The sequence below is a fragment of the Phalaenopsis equestris genome, unplaced genomic scaffold, assembly GCF_001263595.1.
Source record: "Phalaenopsis equestris unplaced genomic scaffold, ASM126359v1 Scaffold228818, whole genome shotgun sequence".
In the NCBI taxonomy this organism is placed as follows: Eukaryota; Viridiplantae; Streptophyta; class Magnoliopsida; order Asparagales; family Orchidaceae; genus Phalaenopsis; species Phalaenopsis equestris.
In genome coordinates, this window is record NW_018246792.1 from 67284 (window position 1) to 85373 (window position 18090).

At 35.6% G+C, this 18090-nt stretch overlaps 1 protein-coding gene across 1 annotated transcript in view; it reads right to left on the minus strand.

Moving 5' to 3' along the window:
- Positions 1 to 18090, minus strand: part of LOC110037997 (mitochondrial substrate carrier family protein C) — a 35784-nt gene that overhangs the window by 7348 nt on the left and 10346 nt on the right. The window lies entirely within an intron of this gene.

Genomic DNA, 18090 nt, shown 5'->3' on the forward strand with positions numbered 1-18090 from the left:
CATTACCAAATGCTGCCTTCATCCTCCCAACTTTTCATCATTCAATCTTAGTCATATTAACTAAATCACATAAAACAATTTGAGCTCAAGTAGCCTCCTTAACCAAAACAGCTCTCTCGCAAGTGTGAGGGATAATTAACTATGAAAATTTTCATCAATGAGAACAGCATATCTTAAACATAATATGTAGAATTTCTACTTCAATTATAGAAAAGAACTGAAGGCACACGGATCAAATCTTTGTACAGTTAGATCTATTTATTTATGACCCTCAGATAACAAAGAACTTAAGGCAAACAAATCGAGACTCTATACAGTCAGATCAAGACACACAGATTGAGGCTCTGTTCATCAGATCAAGGCACACAGATCGAAACTCTATAATTTGTGTGCTTTCATATAGGATCTTCAGCCCCTAATTATTGCCCTCCTTTTTTTATTTTATCATATTTTGCAATGCCTACGGGAGTTGTACATATATCTCCCATCTTGCACAAAAGAAAGGAATGAAAATTCGCGAGAGTTTTTCTCATTACTCATTTTCTACATGGAATTAGATTGAGGTTAGGAAGTTCCCTCCAACGTTTATTCTTATTCTCTAACGTTAGTTTTTACAAGTCTGACATTATCTCACTTGTCGAAAGTTTCTTTCAGAAGAATGAACCATAATTAAAAGTGAAAATCAATCCAAAGAAGAACTCTAGGTATTCCAAGCATATTACCACTTGAACTGGAAAAATTATCTTAAATGGTCCCAAATTGTATAACACATTCTAAAGGGAAAGAGAGAGATTCAACGCCTTGTGGATCTACCTCCAAAGCCAAAAGCTCCAAGTTTTTACTTTGAGAAGAAATTGATTTAATGATATCATGACATGATTGTAGAATATCATCCTACCAAAGATTAGTGGACCTTTTATGTTTCTCTTCACCTCAAAAGATGTTTGGGATACATTCAAACAAAGCTACTCAAAGGTGAAAGATGTTGCCCTCATCTATTAAATCAAGACAAAATTTGCCAATATTAAACAAGGTAACATTCATGTCATTGAATAATCACTATGAAGGTTTACTGGTTAGAGTTGGACCATATTGGCAGGACCCGACAATAAGTTTGACCAAATTCAGATGCAAGTCTTAACGGAAAAAATCTCCATTTATGAATGAAGTATTGTCTCTCGTTCGAGCAAAAGAAAGAAGAAAGGATGATGATGGTCGATGTTCTAGTCCTCAAGATATCTGCAAAAACAATATTAGGAAGAAGTTGTTCTAATAGCTACCTATTTAATCAATAGAATGCCCTCAAGAATAAATGATTTTAAAATTCCATTAAATTATTTGATAGATTTTTTTCCTATGAACAACTTCTCAAAAATCTCTCCAAAAATTTTTGGATGCATTGCTTATATTCATGTCCATAAACAACATAGAAAAAAATTTAATCGAAAAGCTCTAAAATTCATATTCATCAAATATTCTACCACACAGAAAAGATACAAATGCTATCATCCACAAATAAAAAGGTTCTTCCCTTCAATGGAAGTCGTTTTTAATGAAACCTATAGCTTCTCACTCAAACTCTTCTTTAGGGTGAGATTTCTCACCTTAATAAATTTGATAAGATCTTCCATCTAGACATTCCTGTAACAGAAAATCCTTCAAATATAAATCTTGCACAAACAATCCCCATTTAGGTCTATAAAAGAAGGAACAAGCCCAACAAAGATCAACAACAAATTCAAGACTCGTAACCATTACCAAGTAAAAAGACTTATATCCTCATTCAATACAACTCATTTCATAAATTCTATTCATCTCATAAAGCCTTTTTAACCTACATCAGTATCTATCATATTTTATTCCATAAATTTTATTTGAAGCACCTGAAAATAAAAAATAAAATAAAATAATAACAGAAGAAATGAATGCCTTAAGAAAAATAAATGAGAACACTGAATTACCAAAAGGAAAAAGGATTGTAGAATATAAATGAATTTTCAATGTGAAATAAAATGCAAAGGGAAGCTTAGAAAAATATAAAGTACGATTAGTAATAAAAAGATATACTCGATTATATGGAATTGATTATCAAGAAACTTTTGCTCCGATTACAAAAATTGAATAATATTAGCATTTTGATGTACCCACTTGTTAATTATGGGTAGCTTGTAATGCAATATGATTTCAAAAATGTTTTCTTACATAGTGATGTTGAAGAAGAGGTTTACATGGATCCACCACCAAGATTTGATAGCTCTTTTAAAAAGAATCAAATATGCATATTAAAAAAGACCTTATATGGACAAAAACAGTGACTAAAAGCTTGGTTTGCCAAATTTACAAAGGCTATAGAAGAAGTTAAATGAAAATAGAGTTAAGGAGAAAGCACTCTCTTGATGATAAAATATCAATTTATATTGTATATATTAACGATAAGATTGTTATGAAGATGACAACCAAGAGAAAAAAATTCTTAGAAAATAAATTACTTCAGAAATTGAAATTAAAGAGTTAGGAAAACTAAAACACTTTCGGATAATATAAGTGGCTCAATCAAAACAAATGATATATCTCTCCAAACAAAAAAAAAAACTTATAAACGCTGAAAGAGACCAAGATGATAAAGTGCAAGCCGTGCGAAACTCCAACTAAACTAGGAAAAAAATTAGATCATAATGGAGTTGATGTAGATATGAAACAATACCAATGCTTAATAAAAAAATTGATCTACTTATCTCAGACTTGTCCAGACATTGCATTTGCAGTAAGCCTAATTAGTCAATTAATGCAGAAACATAAAGTGTCGTGCCTTTATGCCACTTATAGAATCCTCAAATATCTCAAATCTAGCCCAAAAAAGAAATTTATACAAAAAAAAATGATACCTACAAGTTGAAGAATGCACAGGTGTAGATTATGTGGAATCACCAGAAGAAAGAAAATCTATATCAGCGTATCATACATTCTTGGAAAGAAATCTCATAAACTTAGAAAAGCAAGAAAAACCCTGGGTTTTAAGATCAAATGTTGAAGCCGAGCATAGAACCATTGCACAGATAATTTCTGAGTTCAACGAGTTAAAATTGTATTAGAGAATTTAAAATTAAAGTGGAAAGAGCCTATGAAACTATGTTGTGCACACAATACTGCACAACATAATCATACTAAGCATGTTGAGGTTAAAAGGCACTATATAAAAAAAAAATTGAAAAGCGACTAAATTTGCACTCCATATATGTCCCAGAAAATCAACTGATTGATATACTCACCAAATGACTCTGCAACCATTTAAAAATATCATAAGCAAACTTGGGATGTAGATCTTTACCATCTAGTTTGAGGGGGAGTGTTGAATTCCTACTCCAATCATAGCAAAGAGTTGAAGGCACACCGATCAAAGCTTTATATTGTTGTATTTGTTTATTTATGACCCTTAGAAAATGGAGAACTTAAGGCGCATAAATCGAGGGGCTTTATACCGTCAAATCAAGGCACACAAACTGAGACTTTATAGAATTAATCAAGGCACACAAATCGAAACTTTGTACCGTAAAATTTGTCTCTCTATGACCCTTGGATTGTAATCTGTGTGCTTTCCCATAAGATCGTTGACTCCTAATGATTTTTCCCTCCATTTTTGATTTATTTCTATTTTATAATGCCTGCAGGAGTTGTGTATACACATTCTCTCTTGTACAAAGAAAGGAATAAAAATTCTTAAGAGTATTTCTCACTACTTTTTTTCTACATAATATCAAAAGAAATCAAATTAAAATAAATTTATGCCATTTAAAAGAAATTGCTACAAAGTTCTCTTACACTGCGAAAATGACTCAAAAAAGGTGATGGCTTTCCTTAAGAGATCTTGATGATATTAAAAATTCAAATGCATATATTTATTACAAGTGGCCATAAAAAGAATCCTTCATCTCAAATACTTACATAAATTATGTTTCCTAGCCATCATTAACATGCACTCACTTATACAACTCTTGGTTGCTTGCTTGGGTTAAGGAAAATTTTACGTGCTAAAGATCCTCAAAAGAAGGAGCCCGACAGATTATTACGAGCAAGAGGGAGAAAACTACAAGTTAGAATAACTCTTCATCCATAAGGTTTAAGATCATTTAGTTCTTATGTTGATTACACTCCAAAAACACCTTTCTTCATTTGTTCAATTCCCATGTTAGGATTACAATCTATTCCTCTTATTAATTTAATCTAGTTATCTACTTAACCTAGAGAAATCAGTCAAATATCACATAATAATCTAATTATATTACAATAGCACCATATTTTTTCAATAAACAGTAAAATTTTCGTTGAGCTCTATTTAAAAGAGCATTCATTCATCATCCTCCCTTCAGGTTAAGATCATAAGTATTCAGACTGAGAGAAGACTCGTCCAAATCCTTCATCATAATCCAGGCAAAAAAAGTAACCCAAATTCCATGCAAGGACTGGCCTAGACTTGGAAAAATGCAGTGTTCTTGCTCAGTAACTATGTGAGGATTCATAAAGCATTCTGTCAACTACTGTACGAATGAAAGGATTAATAACATATAGTCTAGAATGAAAATTGTATAAACATCAAGAATTCTATCTAAAAGCCCCATAGTAGGCAAACATTAGGCCTTCATATATACATTTAAGGGAAATTTACATAGCACACAATTCTTATGTATTTACAAATCTCACCCCTAGACTTTCATATGTACATAGATAGCACTTTGGTGCTTTAAAACAATGCATGAAAATGTGCATTTAAATTTTAAAAAGTGATAATAGAGCTATTTTTTATGTGATATTAAAGATTTGACTGCAATGTACGTAAATATGAAAGTTTAGGTGTGAGATATGTAAATACATAGCAACTGTGTGCTAATGCACGTCAATGTCCCTACATTTAAACATCAATATTCCTAAACTTTTTATAATTGTAATAAAGATTAAGGTAATCCACTTTTTATGTAAATTAACATAATCTTGGCGGAAACCATAAAGATAAAAATGACAGGAAACCAATTTTGAAAGATTCCATTGTTCAAATGTTGTTGTTTATTTTCAGCAAATCAAAATATTCACCACGTTAAAATCAATAATCTGCACAGAAACCAAGGTTATCAAGCCTAAAAACACATGCAATGCAGCAACGAAGCTCTTCCTACAACTGCTATACCAGCAAATATTTCTAGAGATGCTACCTCAGAGGACCATAGCAGACTCACGTTACTTGCAGCAAATTGCTTAAGCTATATTTGGCTTCCGTGAAAACAGCAGAGGTAATTTCACCCACATTCATGTAACTGAACCATCCATAGCAGATTGATTTGTTATTGTTTCGTGAATCATGCTGCATTTTGCTCTTTTGGGAATTCTTTGTTTAATGACTTCAGACACTTAAAGTGAACATTGGATGGTTAAGAAAAAAATCACTTTAAATATACAGATCTTTATTCTTCTAGGATTCAATTCTCTGAACAATTGTAAGGCTTCATATTTTAAGAGAGATTATTCACTTGTGCAAGCACAAGACTGATTTTTTTCGTGATGTCTTTCCCATTTCTTCTTCTCAACCTCTCCTATGTATTTTATTATTGGCTTAAAGTGACAAAGTTTAGTCATATTTGCTAAAATTTGAATTTCTTTCAAGTGCCCTCTTTCGTGATTCTTAATATTCTAGCAGCAATTCCTAGTACAAGGCCAAAAACTTCAAGCAAAATTTGATCCTACCAACTTTCTGCTTTTCATCAATAGTGAAACAAAGTGATTTTAGATTAATAGCTTATGCAATGTGAAATTTGTGTTCATTAAACTATTTTTTGGGTTAAGAATTATATATACATTAGAAACACTAGACTAAGTTATCAAAGCTTAAGTTTAAATCACAATATTTGTTAGGTACAGTACTTGATATCATCATCAATTAGTAGAACATAAACAGATGGAATTTAATCAAAATCAATAAGATTTGATTTTTGACAATTTTAACATAACTATTACGAAGTTATGAATAAAATCTCTATAGTTAATGAGAGGCTTAAACATGTAGCACTTTCATATCGAACAACTAACGTCAAAGAATTCTTTGGGATAATATTTCAAATTTTGAAATAGTAGACTTTGTTAAAACAAAATTAATGATGTTTTGTTAAAAGATTTTGATGAAGTGAAATAAATAAAGTAAAACCTACTTGGATTAATGAAAATTTTTTTATGGAAAAGCTTAGGGGCTTTTTGGCTGCAAGTAGGATTTAACTTAGGTAGAATTTACTAATTTAGCAAATCCTGTAATCCCAAATTTAGTAAATCTTTAAGTATTTAAATCTTCATCAAATCCACCAAAGCAAAAGGCATAAGATGGAAGACGAGTTCATTTATCCTAACAAGTCAATAGAGACAAACAGGTAAATCTTCTGCCAAGCTCACTATGCACAAAGCTAGGACAACTCATTCGCATTGCATGTTCACCAAGAGAATAGACTGATAGAAATTGGTTCTTGAAATAACTTAGTAAGAACACGAAAAGAATCAAAAAATCCAATAAAATAGCCCCAAACAAACACAAATCAGCTAAAAATATACAAAAAATTGGAATGATACTAAAGAAACTTACCAACAAGAGAAAAAATTATTGCTAGGCCAGATATCTCCTTACCAGACAATATGAGAGCTAGTTTATCTTGAACCAAGTGAGGTAGCTTATGATGAATAGTTCCTAGCCTTTACTAAATGTGCCTGGAAATAGGAAGAGTAAGAAAGAGGATCAGGACCATTGTCCCATCTACCATCCTCTGGAATAGATCAAGAAGCTCACTATAAGGGTGAGGCTGCAGTGAGAAAAGCCTGAGAAAGGTAAACAACCATAAAAGAAGCTTCACGATGTATCATAACGAGTAGCCGATGATTTACATGGAGTGAATGCTGATGTGAGAGTTGAAATGAGAGGGAGCAAGGTGGAATGATACCGAAAATGAGTGGTAGAGCAAAAAATGATATGAGAAAGTCAAATTGAAACAACAAGGTCGTCAGAATATGTACATAGACCTAAGATGGCAACCCTCGCACATAATCAAGGAAGAACTAGTGCAACTCATAGGCCAAATCAAAAAAGGTTGAGCATAGTGTGCAGCATAGGAGAAAGACGTAGCGAGCAAGCGTAGATGTGAAAGGCAGGATTGGAGGTGTCAATCATGTGGATTAGAAGCATATGAGTGCAAAGCGCACATAAGTAGCCAGCTCAAGCCAAGCATGGAGAGGGCCCACACAAACATGGATTGCAAAAATAGTGGGAATTGCGAGAGCAGAGATCAACCATGAGAGCAATTAACGCTCGAGGTAGTGATTGTACACACAAGATGGCCAAGCACATGCAAGCATGATCAATTGTGGAGTACTAAATAGAGTCTGTAGCCTTGTGATTAAGCCTAACTTCATATATGATAAGAGGGATAGTTCCCATTAAGAAGATAATCAGTGAGTCTTAAGAAAGTCTAACATATATTGAAGGATTGACTAATGGTGAACAGAAAGGTGTAGAGAGAATAGAAGTGTACATTTAAAGATTAGAGAATATTAATAGTGCTGGAGCTCGTATAATTATAAAGCGGAGTGAAAAAACTAGAAATAATTTTCTATTTACTCAATACAAACATTAAACTATGCAACATATATATAAAATAACAAACATAAATAAAATCCCTCTAAATAAAGAAGAGCATAAAATAAGAAATACAACTAAAGGAAACACAATTATTAGAGTATATTCTGAGATAAGGAAATAAATTCTTTCCTAATGCAGATTTCCTATGACGGCGGAACTTCACACCCTCCCTCAAGTTAGGTCCTAGATGTTATAAGGAAATCTTGGAATTCAAATCAAAGAAGCTTTCTAGAGGTAAGGATTTTAGTAAAAACAATAGTGACCTAAGATGGGTTGGAATGTAGACTGTGTATAATACAACCATTAACTTTTTTTTGAGATAAAATGTCTATCAATCTCAATATGTTTGGTTTTGTTATGATGCACCGGGTTCTTTGCAATATTAATGGCAGCTTAGCTGTCACAGTAGCTTTATGAGATTGGCCGTGGAGCATCTCAACTCATTTAGTAAGTTTTGAATTCACATTCCTTCATAATTTCCCAAAGCAAGTGCCCGATACTCAAATTTTGCAATACTTCTAGAGACCACTGCTTGTTCTTTGCTCCTCCATTGACAACAATTCCCCATACATAAGAACAACACCTAGATGTGGATCTTATTCGTAAGTTCCCTTGCCAATTAGCATCGGTGTAAACATCTACGTCTCTATTATCTTATTTCTTAAATAATAAATATCTTTTAAAGGATCTTCTTAAGAAACCTCAATATTCTGTAAATAGTCTCCAAAAATTCTTTATTTGAACTATTTATATGTTAACTCACAAATGCTGATAGAATAAGTAACATCAGGTATGACGTATGACAGGTATATATGCTTTCCCACCAATCTTTGATATCTATATTTTTTCACTATCTCGTTTCTCTCCCTGAACGTAACATTTTTTTTTTAAATCCATAAGAGTCTTAATAAGTTTACACCCCAACAACTTGTCTGTGTTAGTAGGTTTAAGATGTATTTTCTTTGTGAAATCAAATTTTTCTTCTTGGACTTGACCACTTTCATGTCCAGAAAGTATCTCATAGCTCCAAGATCATTGATTTCAAATTCAGTGACAAAAACTCCTTAATCTTCCTATTCTCTTTTCATCATCAACAGTGTGAAACCCCTTAAGCAGATTGAAGTGGAACTCCTAAACTTTGAAGCGCTTTTTTATTTAACAGCAAAATTTTGATAGAAACTCCAAAGTTAAGCGCGATTGCATGGGATCACTCATAGGATGGGTGACTTTCTGAGAAGTAACACCGACGGGGTAAAACCATGAGACCACTAAGTCAAAATGGACAACAACTTGATGGGCTAGAGTACAAGTTGTTACAAAAGGTATCAAAGCATTACACCGGTCGGAAAATGGGAACTAAGTGTTGTACAAAACAAAGTATTATGCCATGAGAGCCATCTCTTGAACCCTAAATGGGACAAAGTGCAACATGGTGGGAGCCAACTCTTGAATCTGTAGAGGCTACCTCTAAAATCCTATTTGGTAGAAGATTCTGGGTATAAGCACTAACGAGGACGTAAGCTACTCAAGTTGTTACAAATGGTATCAAAACATTACATCAGTCGGAAGATGGGAACTAAGTGACATACAAAACAAAGTGCTACGCCATGAGAGCCACCTCTTGAACCCTGAATGGGACAGTGCTACATAGTGCGAGCCACCTCTTGAGCCTGTAGAGGCTACCTCTAAAATACCATCTGGTAGAAGATTCTAGGTAAAATGCACTAACCCCTCAAGTAGATTGAAGTTGAACTTTTAAACATCGAGGCGTACTCCTAAGATGGGTGACCTCTTGGGAAGTTACACCAACAGGGCAAAATCATGAGGCCAATAGGCAAAAACAAACAATATCTTGATGGGTTAAAGTTCAAGCTGCTACAAATGGTATCAAAGTATTACACCAGCTGAACAATGAGAATTAAGTATCATACAAAACAAAGAGCTGCACCATGAAAGCTGCCTCTTAAAGCCTGAATGGGACAAAGCGCTACATGGTGGAAGCCACCTCTTGAATCTGTAGAGGCTGCCTCTAAAGTCTTATATGTTTGGTGGATGATTCTAAGTATAGTGCACTGATGAGGACGTCAGCTACCTAAGTAGGAGAGACTATGCAACCCCTTTAAGTAGATTGAAGGCATTTTTTTGGTGCAATGGTAGAATTTTGATAGAAAATCTAAAGTTAAGCGTGCTCGCATGGGAGCACTACTAGAACAAGTGTTCTCCTAGAAAGTTACACCAACGAGCAAAACTGTGATGCCAATAAGCCAAAGCAGACAATACCTTGATGGGTGAGAGTTTTGACAGTCAAAATCTGTCAAGATCATATCATCAACATAAATAATGAGTATAGCTTTATTTCCTCCCTATATATGTTTTATGAAAAGTGTATGGTTAATTTGATATAAAATGTGTCAATTAGATTTTATAGCTTTGGCAAACTTGTTAAATCAAGATCGTGAAAATTGTTTAAGGCCATAAAGTAACTTTTTAAGTTTACAAACCATATGTTTATTTGAATCATTTTAAAACCTTAGCAAGATCTCCATATACAATTCTTCCTCAAGGTCTTTATCAAAAAAAAAAAATATCAAATTGATACAATTCCCACTCTTTGTTTACTATCAAGGAAAAAAGAACCCTTACAATGCTTAGTTTGATCAGAGTTGCAAAAATCTCTTGATAGCATATCTCACAAGACAGTGAAACATTTGGCTGCCAACCTAGCATTGAACCTCTCAACGCTCCCATATGCTTTGTACTTGACAATGAACACTCATTTACACCCAATGGGTCTTCTGTATGGAGGAAGCTTAGTAAAGGACCATGTGTCATTTAAATCAAGTGCTTAGATCTCTTCAATTGCTTTTTTCATTCTAAACTTTGAAGTAATTCATGAACAAACTTGAGTATTTGCAGACTATTAAGATTAGAAAAAAAAAGTTTATAAGGTGATAACTTTCCATAGGCAACATACTCCTACATTAGATAATTTTGCCAAATTTTGTTATCTTCCCACTGGATTTCACCTCTCTTGGAGCTTCACAGATGTGTAGATTCAAATTTGGTAGTGAACAATCTTGTGGTTGCATATTATCTTTATCCTACTAAGTGGATTTCTTTCTCCCAAGTATACACACGAAGTTTCTTGTGCATTTTCTTGTTGTCAATCTCAAGTTGGATATTCTCAAGTGGTGGAACTTGGGAGTCAAGGTGGTTAGAGAGAAATAGATAGGTTTTTGGCGACACTAGTTCAATGTGATTATCCAAAGTAGTGTCTCAAATTAGATATTCATCAAAACTCTCCAACTAAGTTTCAAAGTTGGGGTAGAAGAATTATTTTTAAAGAATGTAACATCCAATGAGATAATATTCTAGTAATGGAAGAATAGCACTTGTATCCTGTTGACCTCGCTTTCGGTCGAGGTGTAGTTTTCCCCTCCTTAGTAGTTTAGGATCTAGCTGTAAGACCTTTCTGTCGACTACTCCTAGAAAACTAGTGAAGGAGCCATCCCCATTAGCAATTCTAGACTTTTCTTCGCTCGACTTGACGTTCCTTATAGTAGTCTTGACCGCTATTGCTTAGTAGGTAGGCTACTCCGAAGGAACTCAGAGAGTATTCCTATAGGACTGCCGGCCTCAGGATTGACTCAACTCGTTGATTTGGCACTGATGCGCTCTTCTCCGTTCTGTTTAATCAAATTCGAGCCGAAATTTTGATAGGATTTGGACCGCGACGCGTTTATAACCCAATCGACGACGAGGTTGCCCGAACGACTCTGATGACGAAACGGACTGCGCCTACACGTCCGGAACGTCGATTTCGCCTTGGAGAAGTTTGTTTCGTCGTGAAGGCATTTCTGGAGAAGGAGATGTGTTTAAGTATTATTTATAATAATAAATAATATTTTATTATTATTTATTATAAATAAAACTTATAAACCTAATCCCATTGGAACAAAGGTTCCCGCGCTCCCCTCTCTCGCAGTCGCCCATCCCGCCTCATCATTCGTTGGCTCCTCGAGCCGCAAACAGTATGGTCGAGCCCCCTGCGATCAATCTTTGCGGGATTTTTTCAATCATTGGCTTTTTCTTCCCTTAGCGTATATCAGAGCTCCTCTGTGAAGCTTCAAGGGGCCGAAAATTTGTTCTGGGGAGGAATTTTCTCTGTCACTCTTCTTCCTTATTCTTTTTTTTGAGTTTCTAGTGGTTTAATTAGGTTCTTCTCATTGTTGGGAGGAAAGTTTAGCTAGAGAACATCTTTCTGTGATTTCGCATTAAAGAGGTACTTCTCCCTCCCCCTGTGTTTTACCTGTTTTCAGCCCTGCCCTGCGCTTTACCTGTTTTCGGTCCTGCTCTGTGGCTTGCCTGTACTCGACTCTGCTATCTGCCGAGCCCCGTTACAATGCTAGAATAGGAAGATTACTATTTGCCTCGTTCCTAAACATGTTCTAACTTATTCTATATACACTTGTTATGTGGGAATGGCATTTAAAAGCTTGAGGGTGTGTATTTCCTTCTCCCTCCCTTTCTCTGTGCTTTATTGGCTCTCGGTTACGGCCTTACCGAGCCTCTGATGATCTTGTGGTGTGGTGCTAGAAGTTAGATTTGGTTAAGCAATGTGGCATGCTATTAATTCTTTCTTTTACTTTGTTTATCTAAAGTGCTGAAGTCATGACATGTTTCCTACCTTTTGAAGCATATTTATATTAAAAACAATTAAAAGGATGACCTTGAAATAATTTGGCCCATCTCATGAGCATGTTAGTATATGTATTGTGAAACTTTTATTCACTTTCACTAAAAGCATGTGGTAGTTCTAGGTTGAATACCTTAAAGGCATGGGGATATTTTTCTAACTCTCATTGTGGCCTAACTTTTAAATCTCAATCGCAGTTGGACTTTTAAGCCCTTGCTGGGTTCGGGTTTTGGCCTTGCTTGGCTCGGTTTGGTCTTTAACTAGTCTGGAATTTGGTGAAAAACTTGGTTTGGCTTTGGTTTTGTGTTGAATTTCGGTTCTTGCAAATTGGGGGTTCTTCCTTTTTCTTGCTTTGGTGGCTCGGTTTCTTATTTTGGGAAGATTTGGCTGTTGGTTTTATTGAAGCTTGGCTTTTGCTTTGGTTAAAAGTATTATCTTAACACATTTAACCTTCTCATTGGAACTTTAAGGAACTGGTTTTGGCTTTATGGTGAGTTCTGATTGTGCTTTATGAGGACCTGGCTTTAGCTTCTCTTGTTTGGGCTTAAACTGCTTGGATGATCGTGGGGAGAGCAAATGTGTCATTCCAAAGAGATTGATGGTATTTTACACTCTCTTGCGTATGTCAGAGTTCCTGTGGAATGAATTTGAGTTGCCTTAGTCATGGATTTTGTCTTGTGCCTTGGACTTAGCCTAGGCCGTGAGCCTTCCCTTTCCCTTCGCCTCGTGTCTTGGCTTTGGTCTTGGCTGTGAGCCTTGCTTACAATGCTTTGGAGTTGGTTTGGACTGCCCTGTTTGTCGTGACCATGAGTCCTTCCCTTCTTTAAGGCCTAACCGTGGGTCTCTCTCTTTTATATTGGCCTTGTTTTGCCTTGGTCGTGAGTCACCTGCGGGAGTTTATTCGGGTCTGGAGCTAGATGGTGCTGATATTGGCTTTTACCCGTGAATTTTCTTGGCTTTACCTCACTTGGGCCGAGGATCTTGGTAGCTGTCTTCCTTTCTCTACTGATACAGGCCGTGGGTTTACACCTCAGTGCATTGGAAAAATTTCGTTTGTTTGATGTGTGAGGCTATGGATTAATTTGGGAGTTGGGAGATTTTGATATCAACTTGGGGTTTGGAGGATTTGCAAGCCTAGGATTTGCAGGGTTTGGAGGATTTGCAAGCCTTATTTGGGAGAGCATTTGGTTGATTTAATTAATCTTATGTCTTTGGGATTTTAAAAAAAAATCAGTGCAAAGTAGCCATTTATGTTTGTTACGAAAAACCTTGGGCCCTACTCTTCCAGGTCTTTTCGATAGAAGTTTTGAGAACTGATCTATTCTCATTTTCGGTGTTTTAGATAGATCAGTGTCTCCACTCTCTCACCTTATTTTTGTTCTTTTCTTTCATTGCTTCTTGGTTCGGTTTTCGATGTTTATGTCTGACGCATAAGTATCAACGTATAGCCTTTTGCTATACGTGAAACCATCAAGCAAGGTCGCAAGTAGTTTGTTTTAGGGCGTAGGGTGGTGATGATAAAGGCACACTGAAGATAGAGCCGAAAGATGCCCTATCCTATAACATCAAGATCCAGGTATTTGATGAACAATAGGATAACAGTATCCTTCACCGACATAAGTCTAGTGGGAGTTAGCTCGAACCTCCTCAGGTGGTTGGCAGTCTCACGCCCGACAGCGTAATTGACTTATGGACAATAAAAATTGTTAAAACTTATTTCAAAAAATAAAAATATATTTTTCGCTATAAAATAAAATTTGATAATCTCTTTTTTTTAGACGTATGTGTCAAAAACATAAATTTTAAAATATATTTTAAAATTGATTGTCCACCTGACGAATACTTGTTTAGGCTGGAAAATAGCCCTTTAAGTGAGGTTCAAGACACACTTTTAGACGAGTGGCGGGTTCTATATATTCTGATGACTGAATAGCCTTCGTGGACCCTCGAGTATATATATATTTCTGAGCCTAGCCCCACATGAGTGTTTGCGGTCCCCCTTACCCGATCTTTTTTTGTTTTATCGAAGCTTTGGGACAGGACACTCGTGTTTCTTTTCCTTTCTTTTGGGATTTCTCCAAGTTTTTTGAGGATTTTTTTTTTACTTGTCTTTTCTCGTTGATTTTCTCGAGTTTTCTGTCATGAGTCGTTGTTACACTCTCCTTCGGATTTCCTGGATGACGTTTCTTTCAGACTTTGTTTTGTGCGATGCATTTCAGCTTGTTATATTTAAGAAACAGCGGATCTCACGGGCGTACAGGCTTGTTTTACATTTACAGCACTTCATTTCCCTGTTTATACCTACTACTGTCCTGTACAGCATGTTATGCTATTTCTGTTTCTACCTGCTACTGTTCTTCCTGTACAGCATGTTATACTATTCTTGTTTTTACCTGCTACTGTACTGTACAACATGTTATATTATTCTTGTTTCTACCTGCTACCGTTCTACATGCATCCTACTGTTTGCCCTGTACTGCACATTTTATATTATATAGTCTTAAGCATTTTTTTTTATATAGAATGTTTAGATGACTATTACCATAGGTCGTTTGATTTGACATCATAACTGGACACCCCAGAAAACTTAAACTCATCACGACAATGAGCTTGGAACTAGCGTGGTGGACAGCACGACAATCTTCAACAGCAGAACATGTCTTCCCCAGCTAAACCATTCCTTTTCTAGAAATTAAAACAACAATCAATAGAATTTCAAGGTTGTTTGCCTAGCGCAACATAAATCCTCAACCTTTTTCTTTAGGCATTTGTATAGCTCTGCTGTACGATCTAAGCCCTAACTCGTTTTAGGATTATGGACCTAAATCATCGCATCTTCCAGGCTATCTAAATCCCCACACCTTCCAGGCTATTTGTGTGATCGTTTCAAATGAATGTAAGGCCTAAATAAATAAAATTGACAGAATAAAACACTTGAATATTTTTCCTCGAAATTGAAGTCAAACCATAGGGTAGACTGGGAAGTCACCGAGGATCTCCTCTGGATCTGTGGCATCCCCTAATTGTTCTTCCTTCTGATTCTATAATAAATGTTCCAAGTTTGAACCATTCCTTTTTGCACGTCTCTTTGTCTGATTTCGTTGAAAAGTCTTATCCTTTTGAAGTCCTTGAAGATAATTTTTCCTGATTTTTATCGAGAGTATTCTTAAGTGACTTCGGTCATTTAAGATGTAATTAACTATAGGGGCTTGCCCTTATAGGAAGTTTTTCCGAACCCAGCTTAAAATAAACCCTATTTAATTTTTCATATTAAATAGGGAAATTTGTCGGCAAATAAAACGGTTTCGCAGACCAAACGGACGTCATATATATCTTAGTTTATTTGATCGAATCTCATCCTCAAGTCTTGTGTTCATCCCTCGGGATAGATACAGGATTTGAGGTAAAGTGCTCTTTCATTTAAACTATGAAAAATATGGGGTCAGTTTGATTTTTATATTTGATTTTAAAACTTAAATCTATATGTAAATTAAAACGTCCTTCCGAAACGGGCGACAGGATTTCGATTCCGGTGACCGACAGCTTCTTACGGGCAACAACAACACACCCCCACCACTTTTTATCGCCGACAGCTTTTTAAGAGCAACGGGGATGAACCACGAAATAGGAATCAAAATTCAATAATAATAAAATATTCGGCTCGAATTCGTGCGTCGTCGCGAGGGCATTTCGCCAATACGTGTGGTGTGCTCTCCCCCAAACCAAAAACACCCCCCAACTTTTTATCGCCGACATATCCCTTGTTGTTAAAAATATAACCAAGGAAAATACATTTGATTGATTTTGGGTCAAGCTTTATGCAGTTTGGTGGTGAACGTGAACAAAAGGGCAGCCAAATATTTCTAGGGGAAGAATGGAAAAGAAATCTTTAACATGAGGGCATATTTCCATCAAAAATGTGAAGAGGGGCTTTGAATCCTATGACCCTATTTGACATTCTATTAATAAGTTAAATGGTTGTAAGTATTGTATCTCCCAAGAAAACTTTTAAGACAATATGAGAAAGCATTATAGACATAGATACATCGATGAGATGTCTATTCTTCTTCTCAACAATCCAATTTTATTGTAGAGTCTCAACACATGAACTCGAATGGATGACGCCACTCTTAGTCAAGTAGGGTTCAAGGATCGAGTTAAAGTATTCTTTTGCATTATCAATTTTGAAAATTTGAATTTTGCAGTGAAATTGAGCGTAAATCATATCATAGAAGGACTGAAAGATTCATAAAGTTTCAGATTTCTCCTTCATGAGGAATATTCAACTGGTTCTTGTGTGATCATCGATGAAGAAAATAAACCATTAGAATCGATTGATGATTTTAAATTTTGATGGTCCCCAAATGACATTGTGGACGATAGAGAAAGGATGTGCACGTTTGTACTGACACAAAAGATATACATGAGTATGTTATAGCCAATTCGCAAGTTTCACAATAACAAAACTTTGATTTTTTATTAATAAAGAGATGAGGATATAAATTTGCAACATAATAAAAATCGAGATAACCCAGACGACAATGTCATAATAAAACTAGACTCTCAACAGACTCAGACATAAAAGTCTCAAAAATATGAGAAGAGGATGGCGAAGAAGACACTTTTGTGTTAAGAGGATAGCTCTTATTGAGCGAGTATAAAATTTGAGATCATTTACAACTGTCAGTCACCTTACCCGAATCAATCACCTGAAATTTATAGAGTTGGAATGGAATTTAGTAACATAATTCAAGTACTGAATAAGCTTGCTAATTGAAAGTTGCAGTTTAGTTGGAACGCAGAATCTCATGGTAGTTCATGAGATGCAGAGTGTTAGCCTACAGTTGCGGAACGCAGAATCCCACATATTCATGGGATCGTGTAACACCCATGATCGTAGATTTGATGAGAACGAGGGATGGCAACTTTCAATTTAGACTATTCTTTTTTTTTCTTTTTGAATTCTTTCCTATTCCTTTATTTCTAATTAAATATTTCTAGCAGGAAACATTTATATACAGTTATTTTTTGTTTTCTAAAACTTTTGATTTGGATTACGTTATTTGGAGATATTTATTCCTGGTTATCTTTGTTGGAGTGTTGTGTCCTTAGATTCCTTCAGAGGGTGTGTCTATAACCAAATAGGATCAAGGTGGTGATCTCTCTCAGACGCTTGGACGCCTCCTTCATCGTCCAACTAGCAACCAATAGTTATTCGTAGCAGGAAACTACTTTTATCAATTTAAGTTCGTTGCCCCGCCATTATCCACCACTCACTCCTTAACATCTGCATCATGCTGTTTCGTGGGTATCCTTGTTTTCAGTCGGGCCAGCATTGAGCGATGCTTATCCCCCTCCAAATGTTGTCAAACTCCCACATTTCATTCTCTTGCTATTCCACAACCACACCCACGCTAAACAATGCTTCTAAAACCCCGTCTAAGCGCCCAAAAATGGTGTCATTTGGCATCAGAGTTGGTCGAACGTTCAGTTGAATGAAAGGACACAATGTCGCTTATGAGAAATCCACAAAGAGATGCTTACAAACTTTTTATGGAAAATATGAGTAGGAAATCCTCCAATTGCAACAAAGAATTGTCGTCTTCAAAAAGAGACAATCCAGCGAGATTTCTCGTAGCCACAACGGTGATTTGTCAAATCAAATTGATGAATGAATCACTTCCACCAGGCAATTTCCAACAATAAAGAACCATTACCCAAAATATTTGAC